At 37.8% G+C, this 13,089-nt stretch overlaps 1 protein-coding gene across 5 annotated transcripts in view; it reads left to right on the top strand.

The window, feature by feature from the left end:
- Positions 1–9,321: 9,321 nt before the first annotated feature.
- The window catches only part of LOC306871378 (multiple PDZ domain protein-like), a 79,250-nt gene continuing 75,482 nt past the window's right edge, over positions 9,322–13,089 (top strand). For all 5 annotated transcript variants that reach the window (XM_079419243.1, XM_079419242.1, XM_079419240.1 and 2 more), the window contains exon 1: positions 9,322–9,380. The gene's annotated coding sequence lies outside the window, so the exon portion shown is untranslated. The remainder of the gene's footprint in view (positions 9,381–13,089) is intronic.

Here is a 13,089-nt window from a genome sequence, read left to right as displayed (position 1 = left end):
TTGAAACTCTTTGATCATTTTTGATGACCAAATGCTAATGGTGCAATCCGATTTAATGATCTATGCTAAGCTAAGCTAAAAGTGCTACCGCCAGACCGGTTGAAAGGATTCAAAAACGGTAAAACTCAACTGTTTAACTCTAGGGGAGGTGTAAAATGAGCCTATTTCCAAAAAAAAGTGGAGTGTTCCTTTAAATTTCCAAGTGCTTCATTCTAAATTCCAAATGCCTACTTCACAAAATTCCAAGTTCACCCCTTGAAATTCGAAATTTCGAAAGTTTTTAAAACTTTACACATCAAATTTCCAAATTTCCCCTTGGAAATCCCAAATGCTTACTTGAAAATTCCAAACGCCTCTTTGGAAATTTAAAGTTCCCCCCTTGAAATTCCAAATGCTCCCTAAAAATTCTAAAGGTTTCCTTCAAAATTCCTTTGAAATTACAAATCCCCCCTCTGGCAAGTCATCCTAGTGCTGATCTTGTTCTTATAGGCAGAAACACGACGCAATCACACCACCTAATACGTGTCGAGACATTCACATCTGCTCAATCGATAAAGTCATTAACACCGCTGTTAAACCATCATGATTTGAAAGATGGATGTGCTGATTTGTGATGTAGTTACTACATTTTTTGGTAAACAGGAAAAAAAAAATGGAAGTGCATTAGCCCTGATATTCAGAAAGAGCTGCTGGAAGTTGCTGTGGGGTTCATGCAGGAAGAGTACATTACCGCAGCAGGGATCTCACAAACATTTCTGATGTCTAGCACTCAATCTTGACCCTGAGATGTGCTGTGGATTCAGGTTTGACGGTGCATCAATTATATGGAGCCTCAGAGAGAGGAGTTTGAGCAAACCTGATAGAAACTCTTAGGAAGCTTCGCATCGACTCTAGATGCTGTGAAAAGCACAACTGTTACATAGGTTTTTGTTAAAATAAAATGTGTTTTGATCATTTTAGCAATTTCTAAAGTTTTATAATGGTGTCTAACATCCATTACAGCATTGGTCTCAAACTCAATTCCTGGAGGGCCGCAGCTCTGCACAGTTTAGCTCCAACCAGCTCCAAATCACACCTGCTTGGAAGTTTCTAGTGATCCTGAAGAGCTTGATTAGCTGGGTCAGGTGTGTTTGATTAGGGTTGGAGCTAAACTGCGCAGAGCTGTGGCCCTCCAGGAATTGAGTTTGAGACCAATGTATTACAGCTTTCTGAAAATTCAAACGCAACCACATGAAAATGGTCTGCAATTCACAATGGAGCTTTCAATATGACTCACAGAGTAAACTTTTGACACTGTTGAGGCTATATAAGAAATGTTACCTGAGTTTGCTGATAGCTCTAGTCAGGCTACACTCAAATTCAGACTGAATATCTCTTTTAACTAATGCAAACAAAGTCATTTGTGTTTCTTCTCATCACTTTCAACTAGTTTTGTGAGTCTTTTCCGCTAAGGGTCTATGTCAACCTCTACGTCACAGGCAGTTTATTTGATCAAGGAGCTCTAGGAGACTTTTAGTGTATACAGGGATGATTCAAACAATGACTTTGATCAAACCAAAAAAAGGAGCTTATGATGAAACATGACATAAAAAACTGGGTATGTCACTTGCTTCTGTAAAAGAAAGTTGCCAGCCAGATTGGGTGACACCTGTATGGAAAATGGCTCTAGTAAAGGACAATTGAGACTTGACAAGACTGTGAAATGAAATATTGGACAGGCAGATGATGGGACTGAAATGCTGTTTTCAGACAGACTGATGGGAGCTGCCGGTCAACCTCAACAGGTCAACAATACATTTGTTGTTATTATGGTGTTTCCACTCCTATTGTAAGATGAAAGAATCATCTCTTGGCCTACTACATTTCTGGCTGCACTACTGGTGGGACGCAGTCAAAGTTTAATAATTCAGGTTATGGGTTTATTCAAATCCCTAAGTACAAGACAAAGCAATGTCTTAGCAAGCAACATTAATTCATGGAAGTTTTTAGTGGAGAAAACTCTCCTGTGGATACAATAGTTTTTCATGTGTGTGTTAGCAACTCTTGTGGAAAGGTCTGTTCTGTAAGATCTAGTTCTTCATGATTTCAGCTCTTGATTACCTTTGTGTTTTCACTGATATGTTTGCCAGAGCCAGGCCACCTATAGGCTGCTGAATTTGCTGACCGTCTTTCTGAAACATTGTGTTCTTCAGATAATGTTTTTCTCTAATGCAGCCTCTTAAAAAAGCAAACTTTTAACACAACACAAGTAAACTGGCCTAATATTGAGAAAAATCTCTTGTTTTTCCCTCAACTCTTCAATGCCTTCATTTATACAGGGTTGCAGTTTGGCTGGATAGCAACTACACCAACAGGACCAAAGAAAATTCTCCATTGATTGACAGTTTGGTTTGGAGTAAACAGATTCTGTATATTCTTCAAATTATAGTCTTGGAAACTCCAAGAACTGTAGTTGTTGAACTTTGTAATTTGTAGATAATGTGATGATCTACACTGGTGGACTTCATAACATGAAACGTGAGTTTGAGACTAATTGGTTAACAATAATTTTGTGTGGCTTAAAGAAGTGAAATTAGTTCTGAGAGAAGCTCCAGTGTCATTTGTTTGCAGATACCACTTGGTTTGATTTAATGCGATGAGTGCCTGATTCTTTTTGGAGGCTCTTTGAAGAATTGTGAAATAAACTTTTGATTCCAATTCTGACTGCAGAGTAAATCGCTGTGTATTGAAGCATTTGCAGAATGCATGAATGTGAATGTAAGAGTACATGTTTCACTGACTGCTGCTGTTCATGTCACTGCTGAGGATGACTGCTTGTAAAGGCTTTGGGACTGTGTGTGTTCTTGACATCTGTGTTGTCATGGTGTAATTTTCCCACAGAGTGATTAATCACATGGCTTTTACAGCTCAGGTTACTGGCTCAAAAAGTCATGAGGAAAGATGGTGTTGTGATGAATGGGAATGTTGATGATCTTTCCACAGGTAATGGTTTCCTCGTTCCGTTCCTCTCCTCCTCATACACCTATTCTTATTTCTCTCCCATCATCTCTTTCTACCTATACTTTCTACACTTTCTTCCACCTCTCCTACAATTCTTCTTCTTGTTCTTGTCTTGACCACAATACCTTTCCCACAGTTTTCTTCTCTAACTTCCACGGGGGTCACAACAGTAGAATTTTTGTACAATCACTATATACAGAAAGCATCACACAACGTTTTTCATTGTACAATTACTTTACAAAAGAAGAATGACATTTCTCTACTATTTCAAATTCAGTGTGTAGAGCTCATGTTTAGGTCTACTAATGGAGGTGCTGTTGGCAACCTTAAAGCATTTTTCTATACTGAGTTTTTCTCATTTCTTTGTTCATATGTAAAAAACGTGGATTCATATTTTGGAATCGTTAACACTGGTTTGTGTTATTATTGTTTATTTTCTTTGTAATAAAGCGTGAGGAGTCCCCAACCCATCCTACTACTTCTGTTTTTTTCTGTACCCATGTTTCATTTTGGATCCAAGCACTGATGAAGATTTTGTAGTGTTATCAAAGTTCATCAAAGGGAAAAGGAAGTGGTGTGTGGCCAAGTATGGTGACCCATACTCAGAATTTGTACTCTGCATTTAACCCATCCAAGTGTACACACAGTAGTGAACATACACCTGGAGCAGTGGGCAGCTATTGCTGTGGCGCCCAGGGAGCAATTGGGGGTTTGGTGCCTTGCTCAAGGGTCTCACCTCAGTCGTGGTATTGAGGGTGGAGAGAGTGTTGGTTATTCAGTCCCCCACCTACAATCCCTGCCAGACCCAAGACTCAAACCCACAACCTTTGGGTTACAAGTCCAACTCTCTATCCATTAGGCCACGACTACCTAATGGATAAAGAGTTAGCAAGTGAGCAATGAAATGTGTGAAGACACTAAACAAAAAGTCTCGTCTGAGATCTGGAGTTTTGTAATGATGATTGCTGCTTATTTGATTGGTAATTCACTTTACAAACTGAAGTATATCCTTTTTTTTATGTTTCTCTAGGACTCTGGTAATTGTTGTTGTGCTGACCATATTCACATTCCTAAAAGTGATATTGTCTACCAGCACCTTGGCCTAAATATCCCAACCCCCCCCCCCCCCCCCCCCCCCCCCCCCCCCGTTTATTGCATTGTTGGCAATTTCCTGCACATCTGAAAACATTGAACCTCTCCCTCCTGTGGGAGGCAAACTTTGGATCCTAAAACCCAAAACAATTGCTGTAATAGGTCTCAAAATGTCAGTACAAAAATGTAAACGTACTGCATCATTGAAGTATGTACGTCTCATCTGTGGTTTTGCTGGAAAATGTGTACTATTGATGCAGCTGCTGAACTTTTCCACTCTAATCAGTCTTGCATGTCCAAACAAAATCAATTTTCAATTTGTCTCCATTTATTAAAAGATAGAAATGAGACTAAAACAGGACACCTGGTTACATTTTTAGCTGACATTGCAATTAAGTGTTTTTGGAATGATTATTATTTAATTATTATAAATGCAGAAATGCATTTAGTTAGTAATATTTTTAAATGTGTTTTTATCAGTTTTTAAAACAGTGTCTTAAAGTGGACCTATTATGCAAAAATCACTTTTATAATGTGTTTGAACACAGCTGTGTGGCCGCAGTGTGTGAAAACAAAAAGCCTATAATGGTAAAAATCCACCCACTCAATTTTTTATAATCTAAAAAAATCATAAACACTCTCTCAGAACGAGCTGTTTCAGATTCTCCCTCTGTTAACGTCATTTAAAGATGTACTTAAGTCCTACTTGAGTTCATTCTTTTAAGTTCAACTTGCATTTAATATAAATTTAAACTATAATACATTTTATTTAATTGCATTTAGCATGCAATTATGTGTCTAAAACATATACATTATGTGTCTAAAACATTGTGGTCCAAGGTAGATACAGCCGGGGTGGAAGTGGGAGATAAGCGCTCACTTCTCTAGAAATGACCAAACGGCGTGCGTCTCAGATAGCCTCTGTCAACCAAAATCCAGCTCCTGGCCTTCCCGAGTGGCTCAGTTTCTAAGTGGCGGCACTGGAAACTACACCATCGTCTCACGTAGACGAAAGGATGCCGACGACGGGATGTGTCTAAAAACATGTAGTTTGCACTTGAATATTATTTTTCACTTGGAAGGAACGGAAATATTTTCACCTTCTTCTGCTTCCTCAGAGGCCACTGATCATCCTGCTCCCAGGCTGAAATAATGTGTGGGAACGTGTATATTTCTGATGGAAATGACTGGCCATATTACAGTAACAACACCTAAGAATCTTCCACTGTATGGTCCAACTCCTGCTCTCCCAACACGCCTGCAGGTTAAGAGAAAACTTTCCAGTTTAATCTGAAACATCCAGATTATATGACAACCAGCACATCTTGGGTGTTGAAGTCAAATAAAATCCTAATTACATTGCTTGCCAGGCCAAGAATTTGTAGTTAGCATCAGGGATTAATATAAGTCGTCAGCAGGGGCTTGATGAGGAATGTTTGCTGCCTCATATCTCAGTTTTGGCAGAATCGATTTGTGTTACTCTCCAAGCCAAGCCACTGGAGGTGGCCCCTGAAGTGATCGACCGCCATTTTTTTCCTCAAATGACCTGCTATGGGAGGCGAATGATCCAGTCTTATAACAGTTTCTGCTTTAGAGTTCAGTACCACCAACAGTTCCTGGATACAGAGCCAACCTGTTGCTTCCCTGTCGAAGGGTTTCCAGTGTATGTTTCCATCCAGGAGATGGATCTTGAAAATCTCACTCTGGCTATGTTTCTGAAAAACTGCAAAAAATGTACCAATACACACAATACACTGCAATTACCAACTGAAATGAACACTAGTGGCAGTAAAATGCCAACAATTTTTATTCATTTTCACACAAACTATGATTACTTAGGCAGATTATTGATTAATAAAGACTTATTTTTTTGTGGTTCCTCGCACAATGCCATGTTATATTACCTAAAAACACTTACCATAGTGCATGAGTCATAAACTAAAACAATTTGACGTTTGCATCACATAACCAGCTCCATATGTTGTAGTAAACTTGCTCGATAGCGCACCCGGTACAGCATTAAATTTGAGCTACAAAGCACTCGGGTATAAGTCCTGTGAAACACAAGTGACGATAAAAGACCTCAAAGACTGTAGAAGCCAGATAAAATGGGATAATTGATTCAGCAGTGTCTATTTACCTCATGTTTGCTTTAGGTTTGTGAAGCTTTTAGCGCACCTCGCGGGACATTTCAGAACTGCCGTGATATAAACAACAACCAGTGTATTAAAATGTTTAACTGTTTTAAGAACATTGAACAAACTGTTTAGTGAAAGACATTTTGCTTTAAAGCTGCTGTGAAATGTGCTACAAGGAACGCAATATTTCTTTCCTGTAGCTCAAATAGTAGAGCATGGTGCTAGCAACGCCAAGGACATGGGTTCGATTCCCAGGGAAAGCAAGAGCTGATAAAAATGTAACTTTAATACAATGTAAGTCGCTTTGGATAAAAGCGTCTGCTAAATGCATAAATGTAAAAATCATTTTGCAACCCTTATGTACTTACATGCATGCTTTTTTCATGACGCTGTGCTGTTTAATAAACCTGCATCTGCAATGAAGGAAAATTATATAGCTTATGGCACTTCTTGTGGACGTGTCATCTGTAAAATGCTGTGAAACATGTATTTCAGAACAATGTATTTCAGGTACTGCAGTAATATAGCCAGAGTCACGTATTTCCAATGAGCCTGTATTGCAGAGACAAGGGGCTTGTTTCATTTACAGTCTGTTTATGTGGCTGCGCCAGGTGTTTCAGTGCCACAGTTCTCAGTGTGTTTGAGGGCAAATTTGTACCCAGAAGTAATATAAATCTGACAAAACCTCCTTTTGGGTATGTCCTCATTTGTAAAAACGGTATATTAATAGGAGTTAACAACTTGTGTTAACATCTTGGACTGCTTTGGCTTGTAAACTGTGCTTGATCTGTGCAGATTTCTCTCCTGATTCAGACCAGACAACTTTTTCACTGAAGGAAGCAGTATTATGAATAGGCAACTTGTGTTTAAAAGTTAAAAAGATCTTAATGATCGATTTGTTACTTACAAACACACAGCTTCAGAAGACATTAACTGATGGACTGGAGAGGTGTGGATTATTGTGATGTTTTTATCAGCTGTTTGGACTCTCATTCTGACGGCACCCATTCACTGCTGAGCATCCATTGCTGAGCAAGTGATGAAATGCTACATTTCTCCAAATTTGATGAAGAAACAAACTCATCTACATCTTGGATGGCCTGAGGGTGAGGACAATTTCAACAAATTTTAATTTCATTTAATCTATTTCTTTAAAGTTCTCCAATTATTTTGTTTCAATGACTTGCTAAAAGAGGAAAAAATATTGAGCATGCATTAAATTCTTTTGATCTGTTATTTAGAAAACAAAACACGATTACAAAACACTAATAATGAAAATGTAAAATTGAACACAATGTGTTATCTATATGCATTGCAAACATGGCCAAGGAATATTTTCTGAACAGGATCAGTTCCTGTCTGAGAGTTTGTGCATGCAGCGCAGTCATTCATGCAGTCATGCTACTCTGATTCGATTTTCAAAGTATTTTCTGGGAGAGGCAGTGCACCTAATTAGTTATGATATTCCCTCTACATCCTAATTAGTCATCCTGACATTGGAATTAAAAACAGGAGTGTTATGTCCAATAAAGTCTTTGATGAATGGTCCTGCTGGTTTTCTTGGATTTTAGGTGCAGGTCACATCTGCTAGCGTGCTCACTGCAGGAATATACAGCAGGGTCATCAGTCTGACACCATGAAAACATCCTATGAAAATCTGGGATTTAAAATCTAATTTAAACTTCTGGCTAGTGGCAGAAACTGCTTGGACTGTGCAATTTCTTTCTTTAAAACTGGAGATAAGTCAGGTACATAAAAATGTGGATTGGTATAATTTAAAAATGTAAAACTGATACTCCTTGTACAAGTACTCTCTTTGCGAGCTTCAAGTTTTGCTCTTTGCCCATTTAAAATCTATGCTACTTCACCTTGCACTATTTTAGTGCATTTCTGTCTTTATATTGTTTTGAAAATGCAAAACCTTTTTTTTTTCATGTTTCACATATTGTTTTCTTTTCTTTCATCAAGCCACTAAATACATTTTGAAAATATGTATATATAGAGTTCAATTTCAGCACCTTCAAAATCTGTGGTTTTATTGTTATTATACTCTGAAAATTAGACTATTTAAACATGTATTCATATAGATGGGTTTAAAACATATAACCATAAATATAGACAAAATAAAACATTATATATAAAATTAAAAACTGTGTAAAAATAAAACCAGGCATATATATGCAGCTAAACTACTGTTTTATTTAACAAATCAATTTTATAAAAAACATGTAGTTAAAAGCCTCTTCTTTTTACTTTGGGATCACACTGAGCCAATTATTTTACCGAATGTGAACATGGGAAACAATGAATTCATTATGACACAAAAACAGTTTTAAGTGAACTTTAGGTGTCCCGAGTCTGCTGGAGGAGAAGAGGGAGAGGAGAGCAGGACAGGTATGTCTGTAATCTCTGTCCAGTGGAATGTGAAAGCAGTGTGGATTGTTCTTTCCCTGCTGCAAGCTGCTGGAATGATAACTAGCCCTGGTTATATACATATATATATCTAACTATATGATTTTCTGTCTGGCAATAAAATATTCCTGAACCAAACAGGTTCTCTTATCTATTCCAGTGCAGTTATCTTCAGATGTGTGTGAAGTTTACAGTGGTTCTGTCTGTCTCTGTGTGTGTGTGTGTGTGTGTGTGTGTGTGTGTGTGTGTGTGTGTGTGTGTGTGTGTGTGTGTGTGTGTGTGTGTGTGTGTGTGTGTGTGCACCTGGTATTCATCACGTCCTGGGGACCAAATGTCCCCACAAGGATAGTAATACCAGTAAATCTTAATCTTGTGGGGACATTTTTTGGTCCCCATGAGGAAACAAGCTTATAAATCATACAGCATAAAGTTTTTTGAAAATCTAAAAATGCTGCATGTTTCCTGTGAGGGCTAAGTTTAGGTGTAGGGTTGGTGTAGGGCAATAGCACATACAGATTGTACAGTATAAAAACCATTACGCCTATGGGATGTCCCCATAAAACATGGAAACCCAACATGTGTGTGTGTGTGTGTGTGTGTGTGTGTGTGTGTGTGTGTGTGTGTGTGTTTGTGTGTGTGTGTGTGTCTGTGGGGCGGCTCCAGTTTCAAACACAGCGCCCATCTTTAACACAACACAACCGGACAAGCTCCGTCCCGTAGCGAGATACCGCCGTTCATGTAAGTTATTCTCAACAAAACTCGTTATTGTCCGTGAATGTGTGACTGACTGGCGCGGCGGCTTTGATCTGATCGGCTTGAGATACAATGTAACAAACGCGCTTTTGTTGGAATGAAACAGTGTCGCGCGCGCATCATCGCTTCTTTGATGACCGCCGCCGTGCGTCGTTGTTTTAATGCCGTTTCCTGCACTTGATTTGCTCCGTTTGGTCAACTTTTCTCGTCGTTCGTCGCGCCAGCAGCCTGTTGCTTCACCCGTGCTCGGTACGAAAAGCGGATTTTATTCCCGACAGGCCTGTGGACACAAAGAGATCAGCGAGTAACGGGACACGCGTTATCTGACACACTGTCACAAAACAGCACGTTTATCTGCCATGTTTGGTTTTGTCGCTATATGAAGGTCACATTACAGCTTTTATTTCTCCTATTTTTGAAGCATTTTATTTGTTTTTTATTTATTTATTTTTCCCTTTGTGCTAGACGTATTCTTAAAAAAAAAGAAATTCATCACAAAATAATGATTACCTTTTTAAAAAACGGCGACGGTCTAAACAAAGAGTGACATAAACAGCTCGTTCCAGATACTCAACTATTGTAGTCCCTCAGCTGTGACATCATTTCCACCAGCAGCAACAGAGGTGTCCCTAAAGTTAGTGTACTTGGTTACCATGCGATAAGGCCAGACGAAAATCACTTGTATTTTTATTAGATGCCATTAACAATCAAACTACCAAATTATGAAAATAGTATTTAATTTGCTAGCTTCAAGTTTTGCTCTTTGCCCATTTAAAATTATGCGTTTTGAATGTGTTTTGAGTGCCAAAAATAAAGCGCACAAAATGACACATCAGACCCGTCTTTATTTGTGAACCCAGTTCTTCTGCAGTAGCTTCAGGCAGTGAGTTTCTTTGCCTTATATATCTTTATCTGAAATTGTGTGACACAAGTAATGCGTACTTGAAACATTCTGGCAACCATTTTTAATGTTTCAACAGCTGCTGTGGATCAGAGTCTCTTTAATATGCAGACAACATGACATCAAATAGTGATATTTCATTCATTACTTTATCACACTGTAATTGCAGAGTAATAAACACTACTTTTAACTAACTAATCTTTGATATATGTTGTATTTTTGTTGCAGAAATGGCATACGCATCTGTTTGAAGTGACTTTTTGTTTGGTCGTGGCATGTTGTTTTACTCTTGTAGTGTGTAGGAGGGAAAAGACTTGATCTTCTCCTGTAGCGTCTCACAGTAGATGTCACCGTCACGTTAATTAAAACTGCATGATGGGAGGGAGGTTAATCCTCACGTAAGAGCATTAGTCCATACGAACACAGCAGCGAGGTTAACGTATAGAGGGCATTTAGCCGAGCGGATAGTGTGCTGCTCAGCACTGACTGCTCTTGCTATTCTAATGCAGTGGTTTTGCTTCAGTACTGAGACTTCTTTATGATGCAAAAGTTGACCAGTTGTTTCCTACAATCAAATGTTGAAATGTATTAGTATTACCATAAAATGGATATGGGAAATCCTCAACTTTGGGTTCTAAATTCCGATTGAATTCCGATGGTTTGATGCTCTTGGTACCCAATAATTCAAAGGACGAAACAAAATATAGTAAGCCATGCTCATCCTTACAGCAAATCAACCTGTATTTAACATAGTCTGGGATTTTGTTTCTTCTTTATTTATTAACATTTCTGTTCAATATTATGATTTTTTAAATATGTTTTAAAACATCTTCTGCTCACTAAGGCTGCTTTTATTTGATCAAAAATACAGTAAAACATTCAAATGTTTTTACAATTTCAAATAACTGTTTTCTATGTAAATATATTGTAAATTGTAATTTATTTCTGTGATCAAAGCTGTATTTTCAGCATCATTACTCCAGTCTTCAGTGTCACATGATCTTCAGAAATCATAATAATATACTGATTTACTGCTCAACAAACATTTCTCATTATTATCAATGTTGAAAACAGTTGTGCTGCACAATATTTTTGTGGAAACTGTGATACTTTTTACTTTTCAGGATTCTTTGATGAATAGAAAATTCTAAAGCATTTATTTGGAATATTTTGTAACATTATAAATGTCTTGACTGTGTGACCCTATCAAGGCAAGGCCAGTTTATTTATATAGCACATTTCATACACAGTGGTAATTCAAAGTGCTTTACATAAAAGGAAGTAAAATAGTCATTAATAATAATAATCAGAACAATAAAAAGAAGGAATTTAAAAACAAACATTCTCAACATTGTTCAAACTCTTCAAAAATCCTTCCAAAACACCTAACTATTCCATTACTTCACCTCCTACTTACTTTGACCATCATAAACCAAACAAACAGAACTCAGAGGTCCTATTTTCAACTGATGAACCAACACACTTGTCTTTCTTTGCCCACATTCTCTTTACCATCACAGCACTTACTTTAGCCTTCTGTTTAAACTTTTAATATAAAAGTTTATTTAAATTTGATTTAAAATAGTTAAGAGAAAATGATTATACATAAAATACAGTACAGTCAGTTCGGACGTAGCACAGCTCATTCAATAAATGCACAGTTAAATAGATGAGTTTTGAGTCTGGTTTTAAATGTGGCTAATGTTTTAGCACATCTGAGCTCTTCTGGAAGCTGGGTCCAACTGAGGGCGGCATGATAGCTAAAAGCAGACTTCCCTTGTTTTGACTCGATCCTAATGATCTGAGTGGTGTTTTAGGTTTATATTCAGTGAGCATATCTGCAATGTATTTAGGTCCTAGGCCATTGAGTGATTTATAAATGAGTAAAAGTACTTTAAAATCCTAATTGTAACTGGAAGCCAGTGTAAGGACCTGAGGACTGGTGTGATATGCTCAGATTTGATCAGAAACAGTCAAACATATAGACGTTGTCCAGACTGCTGATAGGGCAAGAATTTAGTCTCTGTCTGACCTCTGATAGGAAATAACATACACTGGACTGTTTTACGTCAGCACTGGTTCTTCGGTAAATCTCATCCTCCTCTCATTGTAGTCAGTGATGATAAAAACTCCCACAATTGCAGCTGTTCCCTGCAGACCTGTCGCTTACAGGCGTCTCTAAAGAAACCAGAGCCAGTCTCTGTGTGCCATCGTCATGGGAACCACGGGGTGGTCGGATGAAAGCTGTCTGCCCACGAGTCACATGACCTCTGAGATTTGAGACTGGAATGTGCATTTCCTCCGAGCGCTTGAACACTGTCTGTATTTGGTTGCTCTCTAAGTTTTGATAAATGTGACCCTGGAGCACAAAACCAGTCATAAGGGTCTATTTCTGAAATTGAGATTTATACATCATCTGAAAGCTGAATAAATAATCTTTCCATTGATGTATGGTTATGGTAACACTTTATTTGAAGGTGTCATAATGCAGAGTAATTACCTAATTAAGTACTTAGTAGTAGCTGTTATGTTATGATAGGATGATATTTGGCTGAGATACAACTATTTGAAAATCTGGAATCTGAGGGAGCAAAAAAATCTAAATATTGAGAAAATCACCTTTAAAGTTGTCCAAATGAAGTTCTTAGCAATGCATATTACTAATCAAATATGGAGTTTTGATATATTTATGGTAAGAAATTTATAAAATATCATCATGGAAGATGATCTTCACTTAATATCCTAATGATTTTTGGCATAAAAGAAAAATTGATAATTTTGACCCATGCAATG

The sequence above is a fragment of the Barbus barbus genome (assembly GCF_936440315.1).
Source record: "Barbus barbus genome assembly, chromosome: 1".
Taxonomy (NCBI): domain Eukaryota; kingdom Metazoa; phylum Chordata; class Actinopteri; order Cypriniformes; family Cyprinidae; genus Barbus; species Barbus barbus.
Note: the sequence above shows the minus strand (reverse complement) of the source record. Positions and strands in the feature narration are given on the sequence as shown.